Here is an 8537-nt window from a genome sequence, read left to right as displayed (position 1 = left end):
AGCCAGCCAGAAATATAAAATAGCCGGTTCCAGGAATTGAGAGCCTCAGGGCTCTGGTTCCCAATACCCACCCTATGAGGGTGGAACTAAGAATGAAGGTCTAGTGGTTTATGACACTCTCCACCCTGCAGACCGATAGATGAAGATTGCATTCCTAGAATGAATGTGTTCCCCTTCCTAACTGAATACCTTGGTCAGGTCCCTCTGAAATTTTCCACTGTTTCTATGTTCTGATTTCCTTGGTAACTCTCTCTCCGCCCCCAGCTTCCCTTAAATACCCCACACTTCTTGTGTCTGGGTCGAGCTCTGGCCAGCATGGTCACGAGATCGACCCCGGCGTTGAACTCTGGCCAGCATGGTCACGAGATCGACCCCAGGTCGAGCTCTGGCCAGCATGGTCACAAGATCGACCCCGGCGTCGAACTCTGGCCAGCAAGGTCATGAGATCGACCCGGTACCGGTATCCCCAATAAACCGCATGTGATTGCAGCAAGTTCGGTCTATCATGAGTCATTGGGTGGTCGCGTCATCCCGAGACTTGAGTAAGGATCTCCCCAGTTCTGGGGGTCTTTCATCATTCAGAGGGTTTGCTACTGGATTTTATAAATAAGTTTAGAAGATTTCTTTCTCTTTCTACTCCTTTGAGAAATTAGTAATTCTTGAAACTCGTCATAGAATTCAGTAGTCAATCCATTTGGTCCTGGACTATTCGTGTGTGTGTGTGTGTGTGTGTGTGTGTGTGTGTGTGTGTGTGTGTGTGTGGTAGGTATTGCAGGTGCATGTAAACCACAATGCATGTGTTGAGGTCAGAGGACAACCTTGCCTTCTACCTTGTTTGAAGCAGCATCTCTTTATGGTTTGCTGTTATGTAGAACAGACTGGCTGCTTGAAAAGCCTAAAGGACTTTCCTGCCTGTGCCTCCCATTTCTCTGTAGGAGTGCTGGGATTAAACATAAACTGCTGGGCCCATCTTTTATATATGTTCTGGAAATTCAAACTTAAGTCTGTACACTCTTATTTTAGTTGGGGTTTCATTGCTGTGAAGAGACACGATGACTACAGCAACTCATAACTTTTCCCCTAGAACTCTCTGTAGACCAGGCTGGCCTTGAACTCAGAAATCTGCCTGCCTCTGCCTCCCAAGTGCTGGGATTAAAGGCATGTGCCACCACCACCTGGCTAGTCTGTTTTCTTGATCTATTTACATTGCTCTTTGTTTCATTGTTTCTACCTTGAGACCTGCTTTTTCTTGCCATCTACTGATTTGCATTTTCCCTTGTTCTTACTGAGACTTAAGTACCATCATCAGGCCTGTTTTTGTTGCTTGTTTTACTTGAGACAGCATTTCACCATACAGCTCTGGCTGACCTCAAACTCCTGCTATTGACTCCTGAGTGCTGGGATTAAAGGCATATGCCATTACATCAGGTTCTCTGGGGTTTTTTGTTGTTGTTGGGATTTGTTTTTGTTTTTTTGAGACAGAGTTTCTCCGTGTAGCCCTGGCTGTCCTGGAATTCACTCTGTAGACCTGGCTGGTCTCGAACTCAGAAATTCACCTGCCTCTGCCTCCCAAGTGCTGGTATTAAAGGTGCGCGCCACCACCGCCCAGCTTTGTTTTTTTTTAATGTAAGGACTCTGCCTTTGCTGTATTCCAAAGGTTCTGGTAAGGCGTTTTCATTTTTATTCACTTCTAAGAAGTTTTAAATTTCCTTTGATTTCTTCCTCTTGAACCAATAAGTCTCGTATTATTTACTAACTTGATAGTGCAAACTAGCAATCCCAGTGCTTGTTGAATGAGGCAGAATTGTGAGGTCAAGGTCAACTGTGGCTACATAACAAGTTTGGGCTTATCTGGGCTATACAAGTTCCTAGCTGAAAGAAAACAAACAAAAACAGAAAAAGAAAAAAGGAGTATATTGTTTAATGTTATTTTTATTTTATTTATTTTTTGTTTTTGTTGTTGTTTTTTGAGACAGGGTTTCTCTGTATAGCCCTGGCTACCTTGGAACTCACTCTGTAGACCAGGCTGGCTTTGAACTCAGAAATCCACCTGCCTCTGCCTCCCAAATGCTGGTATGAAAGGTGTGCGCCACCACCGCCCAGCTTCATGTTCATTTTTACTAGTTTTTTCTTGCTATTGATTTTTAGTTTTATTTATTATCCTAAGAAATTATTAGGTTAGCTGGGCTGTGGTGGTGCATGCCTTCGATCCCAGTGCTTGGGAGACAGAGGAAGGCAGATCTCTGTTGAGCTTGAAGCCTGTCTGGTCTACAAAGTGAGTTTCAGGACAGCCAGGGTTACACAGAGAAACCCTGTCTCAAAAAAATAAAAATAAACAAAAATTATTAGGTATTTCTGTTTTGTTTTGGTATGGTAAACACTTATTTTTTTGAGTCAGGGTCTGTACTGTCTGTCCTGGCACTTGCTTTGTAGACGAGGCTAGCCTCTCATAGACTTGCCTGCATCTGCTTTTGCAGTGCTGGAATTAAGGGTGTGCACTGCAATCACCTGGCTTTGAACACTTAACTTTATGGCCTAAAATATATAACTTAACCACTTTAGAGTTAGGCATGTTTATCTTCTGGCCTCCGTGGGTATACCATGGCACATGTGCACTCATACACATACACAAAATAAGTAAATGCAATAATATCTTTCAAAAATGCAAGCCCAGGCATGGTGGTACATGCCTTTAATTCTAACACTTGGGAGAAAGGCAGGTAGATCTCTGTGAGTTTGAGACCAGCCTTGTCTACGTGGTGAGTTCTGGCACAGCCTATTGTTCTGTCTCAAAACAATAAACAAAGAAAAATAAAATTAAAAAAATTTACGGACTGCCATTTATAGTATATATTCTATAGCCATTGATCTGCTAGAATATTCTGCAGATGTCTGTCAAATTTGTCTGTGTTCTGATCTACTTCTATAAAGTCCTCAATTTTCTTATGTAGAGGATCTATTAGGGTAGTATATCACCCAGTGTTTGTTATGTGAGCCCATATGTCCTCTTATAGCCAATAAATTTTAAGAAACTGGATATATCAATGTTTGGTATATATGTATTTACATTTATTTTTTTCTTCTTGATAGACTGTTCATTTTAATAAGTATATATTTCTAATTCTGCCTTCAGGTCCACTCTTGTCCTACTATTTTTGGCTTCCATTTCCTTAGTATATAATTCCCTATACATTCACTTTGTGTGTCTTTGGCAGTGAAGTGAATTTCTTTTAATCAATAAATAGTTAATCTTGTTTTTGTCCATCTTTTCCTTTCATTCTTCTCTCTCTCTCCCTTCCTTCCTTTCTTCTTAGTATTCTATTTGTATGTATGCCTACAAGACAGAAGAGGGCATTAGATCCCATTACGGATGGCTGTGAACCATCTGGGAATTGAACTTGGGACCTTTGGAAGAGCAGACAGTACACTTAACCACCAGACCATCTCTTCTGCCCAGATGTTTTTTTAATTTTTTTTTCAATCCAATCAGCTAGGCTTTTGTTTGAAACAGGCTTGCATGTAACCCAGACTGGCTTCAAACTATGTAGCTGTAGGATGACATGAACTTCTGATCTTCTTGCCTCTACTTCCCAAGTACTGGGATTACATACATCACAGCGGGTTTCTGTAACGTTTCTCCTTTTTTTGAAATATATTTATTATTGTATGTAAGTACACTGTAGTTGTTTTCAGACACACCAGAAGAGGGCATCCAAACTCATTACAGATAGTTGTGAGCCACCAAGTGGTTGCCGGGATTTTGAACCTGGAACATTTTATGTGCTAGGCAATCACCACCTGAGCTATATCCTCTAGCCCTAGTCTGTGTTTTTTAATTAGAGAGCTAAATTCATTTATATTTATTGATTAGCGACTTTTGTGAGCTCATTCCCTTACTTGAATACTGCTGTTTTCTTTCTCCTTTATTCATCTTAGTGTTTTGCTTCCTTACTTAAGTGGGCTTGATTCTTTTCTACTTCTCATTGATTACACTCATGAAACTTATTTTTTCCTGGGCTCTACTGTTTGTGACCATCTTTTTTCTACTATGTATAGGATTCCTTTAGGCAGCATCTACATTCTTAGCTTAGTAGCTGAAGAATTTTAACTTATGTTTATCTTGGGAGCACTTCATTTCTCCATTGACTTTGCAATAAATCTTACTTCAAGCTATTTATCCTCAGGAATTGAAAAAAAATAATCCCATATATTCTTGGCTTTTAGAGTTTCTGGCAAGGTCTGATATTCTAATGACTTTGCCTTTGTGAGTTTCCCTCTTGTAATCTCTATTATTTCTTACCTCTGTAGTCTTAGAATTTTTACTGTCGTGTGTCACTGAGGGATTTTCCTTGTTGTTTTGGTCATGTTTGGTTGGGGTTCTAAATTCACTTGAATATCTCTATTTTTCCTTAGATTTGGGAGAACTTCTGGTATAACATTCTTTTCTTTAGCGCTCTTTTCTCTGGCATAATTTCATTGAATAAATTTCCTATGCCTTTTGTTTCTATTTTTGTTCCTCTTCTACACCATCAATTCTTAGGTTTGATCCCCTTTATTTTTTTAAGATTTATTTTTTAAGTATGAGAGTACACTGTAGCTGAACAGATAGTTGTGAGCCTTCGTGTGATTGTTGGGAATTGAATTTTAGTCTCTGCTTGCTCCAGCCCAAAGATTTATTATTATAAATAAGTACACCGTAGCTGTCTTTAGACACACCAGAAGAGGACATCAGATCTCATCACAGGTAGTTGTAAGCCACCATGTGGTTGCTGGGATTTGAACTCGGGACCTTCAGAAGAGCAGTCAGTGCTCTTGAGCCATCTCACCAGTCCCTCTGAATTCAATTCTAATTTCTGGTTACTTCCCCAAATTCTCAATTTCATTGTTGAATTTCTCATTCATATTGTTTTGTCCAGTTCTGAGTTGACTTCATTTATCCCCTTGGGCTATTTGAAATGTTGTTTTGAACCATTTGTCTGGCATTTTAACATCTCCATATCTTTGGTCTTAGTTATTAAAGAATTCTAGTCATTTGGAGGAGTCATGCTGCCTTCATTTTCCATGCATCTCTTTTTTTTTTTTTTTTTTGTTTTTCGAGACAGGGTTTCCCTGTATAGCCCTGGCTGTCCTGGAACTCACTCTTGTACGCTCACACCTTTAATCCCAGCACTTGGCATGCATCTCATTTTTTTTTAAAAAAAGATTTACTTATTATTATATGTAAGTACACTGTAGCTGTCTTCAGACGTGCCAGAAGAGAGCGTCAGATCTCATCACGGGTGGTTGTCAGCCCCCATGTGGTTGCTGGGATTTGAACTCAGAACCTTTGGAAGAGCAGTCTTACCCACTGAGCCATCTCACCAGCCCCCATCTCATGATTATAAGCTACAGTTCACATCCCTTAGGATACACACTCTCCCAGCTTCACTTGAGAGTCCTCCTCATTAGTAGCTTTCTCTTGAGGCTCAGTTGTCAGTAAACTAATCACTGTAACAGCAACACTACCAAACCAAATCAGACATACAAATAATAAAAAAATCAACCAAGGAGAAAGAGACCAATAGCCACAAAAATGAAAGGTAAAAAATAATGTAAAGAAAGATTGTTAAGTTAAAAAGTAAGCTAATAATAACTTAGGAGAAATGTGACCTGGAAAGGAAAGCAAGCTATAAAAAACATGAGGAAAAGATCAAGATATATCAAGATAAAGATCAATATATTTATTACATAATAAAGGAAAATGTATGATTAAAAAGCTCTTTAGCCAGGCAGTGGTGGCGCACGCCTTTAATCTCAGCACTTGGGAGGCAGAGGCAGGCGGATTTCTGAGTTCGAGGCCAGCCTGGTCTACAGAGTGAGTCCAGGACAGCCAGGGCTACACAGGGAAACCCTGTCTCCAAAAACCAAAAAAAAAAAAAAAAAAAAAAAAAAAAAAAAAAAAAAAAAAGCTCTTTAAACAAAAAGAATAAGAATAGTATTAATAAAGTAAAAAATATTAAGCTGACAAGAATGAGCATTTTGGAGGGTTCTCTGATATTGAAATCTGCAGCATGGAAGGGGGGGGGAGGTGTTACGTTGTAGCTGAGTGTCACTCAGTCTGGTGCTGTGAATTAGCCACAAGTTAGGCAAGAAAGGGCGGTGGTGGGGCACGCCTTTAATCCCAGCACTTGGGAGGCAGAGGCAGGCAGATTTCTGAGTTCGAGGCCATCCTGGTCTACAGAGTGAGTTCCAGGACAGCCAGGGCTATACAGAGAAACCTGTCTTGAGAAAAAAAAAAAAAAGAAAGGTCAGTTTATCAAGTCTTGAGTTCAAGTTACAAGTACCCTTTGTGTGTGCCATGAGCCACAGCGGGCTGGGCAGGACCTCATTTACTTAACTCTCCTGGGCAAACCAGGGAGGAACACAGGGTTGTTCTTTCAAAGGGAGGGACACATAACCTGTTATCCACACAGAAGGCTGGGAACAGATGTAGCTCATAGCCTGGTGGTGACCTCTGTAATAGCTGTGGCTAGGACCACACCAGATCCTCCCCCATACCCTTCCTGACAGCTTACCAATCTTAGAACCTTTCTGTATAGAAGATGTCTCATGTGTTCAACCTGCAGAACCTTCTTTATGGAAGATGTCACAGGTACTTACTGTGCTGGCTAGTTTTATGTCAACTTGACACAAGCTAGAGTAATCTGAAAGGAGGGAAACTCAGCACTGAAAATGCGTCTATAAGATCATGTGTAAAAGCCAGTGGTGGTGGCAGGACATAGCTTGAATCCCAGCCCTGGGGAGGCAGAGGCAAGCAGATCTCTGAGTGAATCCAGGACAGGCAGGGCTACACAGAGGAACCCTGTCCAAAACCAGATCAGGCTGCAAGGCCTTTTCTTAGTGAATGATCAGGGAGAGCCCAGCCCCTTGTGGGTGGTGCCATCCCTGGGCTGGTAGTCCTGAGTTCTATAAGAAAGTGAACTGAGCAAGTCCAGAGAAACAAGGCAGTAAGCAGCAGCACTTCCTGGCCTCTATTAGTTCCTGCTTCCAGACTCTTGCACTGCTTGTGTTTCTGTCCAGACTTCCTTCAGTGATGGACTACAATAAGTCTTTCCTCCCAAATTTGGCCATGGTATTTATCACAGCAAGAGCAACCTTAACTAGGACACTCACTCCAGGTAGACAAAGAATTCTGGAACAACCTGCCCAAATGTCATCTGGAGACAGGAAAACAAACAGAAGGTAAGTCAGGGTAGGGGGATTGAGAATGAACACATTTATTCTCAATATACCTAAAATCTACTACACAAACACCTGTCTGTGTAAGTCTACACCAAGAGAACTGGTAACCAGCACTAGGCCTTCTGCCTGTTCTCTTGCAGGGTTACCAGCAACTGAGGACAGAGATAACTCAGCTATGTCCTTAGTGCTGAGGGTGCCAGGTTATCAAAATATATCCATCGCCTGTCAATAGGATACTCAGGGTAATGGTGACTCCAATGTCAGTTGTCATATTTCTGCTGAGACAAGCACATTTTTTTTCTTTTTCTTTTTTTGCAGTCCTTTTATATCCTGTGACTTGAGCATTTAAACTAGAATATGGTAGTGTGATGCTGAAATTTTACAGGGATAGAATAGCAGGTTAAGAGGCTGGGGATATATGTAGTTCAGTTGCCTAGCATGTACAAAACTCTTGGCTCTCTTTTCAGCAATGCATAAAAGCATGGTAACACACCCTGTCATCTCAGCACCTGGGAGTTGGAGGAAGAATCAGAAGTTTAAGTTCATTCTCACCCTTGACTACATAGTGAACTGGCAGCCAGCCTGGGCTACATGAGATCCTGCCTGAAAAAGAAAAACTGAAAGCGAAGGAAAGAAACAGATGGCAAGTGCTGTGGACAGGGCTCAGCAAGATCTGCTCAACTATCATTTCCTTCTTCCTATCTACAACTAACCCTTCCTATGTCAGGAGTGCTGGCCAGGGAGAGAGCACTGGGCGGACTGTGGAACTCATGTCCAGGTCAAGCACTCCAGAGCCCTCCAGAAATAGGTTGGTGCCCAGGGGGTAGGAGCACAGGCATCAGGAAAGAGGGGATATACAGACGGGCTATGCAGAGGTGATAGTAAGTTCTAACCATCATTACCATCATCAAAAGTGCAACTGTTAGAAACACTGCCTCTACTCCCCAAGGTCCTACCTGTGACTATACTGACATTTCAAACACTGTTTGAATGCAGTTTGTATTAACACATAAAAAGTACTCCTGTTTTTTTACCCCAAAAATAAAAAGCCATCATCAGTCAGCAATAGAAAATTGCAAATAAAAAGTTTAATTTCAGAATCCAAGTTCATCATTTATAAATACACTAAAGCATAGTCACGCAAACTCAGACTGAGCCTACATACAGTATTTCAACAAAACATTTTCTTCTAAAAGGTCAGAGGCAAATTGGTTTGAAATGAGAAAATGAAAAACTTTTTTTAGACATTTTTAAGCAAAACCTTTGGAGGCTGGTAAAGAATCTGACAGCTGATAGATACTTCATTTTGTTATCCT

The sequence above is a fragment of the Mastomys coucha genome, unplaced genomic scaffold (genome assembly GCF_008632895.1).
Source record: "Mastomys coucha isolate ucsf_1 unplaced genomic scaffold, UCSF_Mcou_1 pScaffold11, whole genome shotgun sequence".
NCBI classification, from domain to species: domain Eukaryota; kingdom Metazoa; phylum Chordata; class Mammalia; order Rodentia; family Muridae; genus Mastomys; species Mastomys coucha.
Note: the sequence above shows the minus strand (reverse complement) of the source record.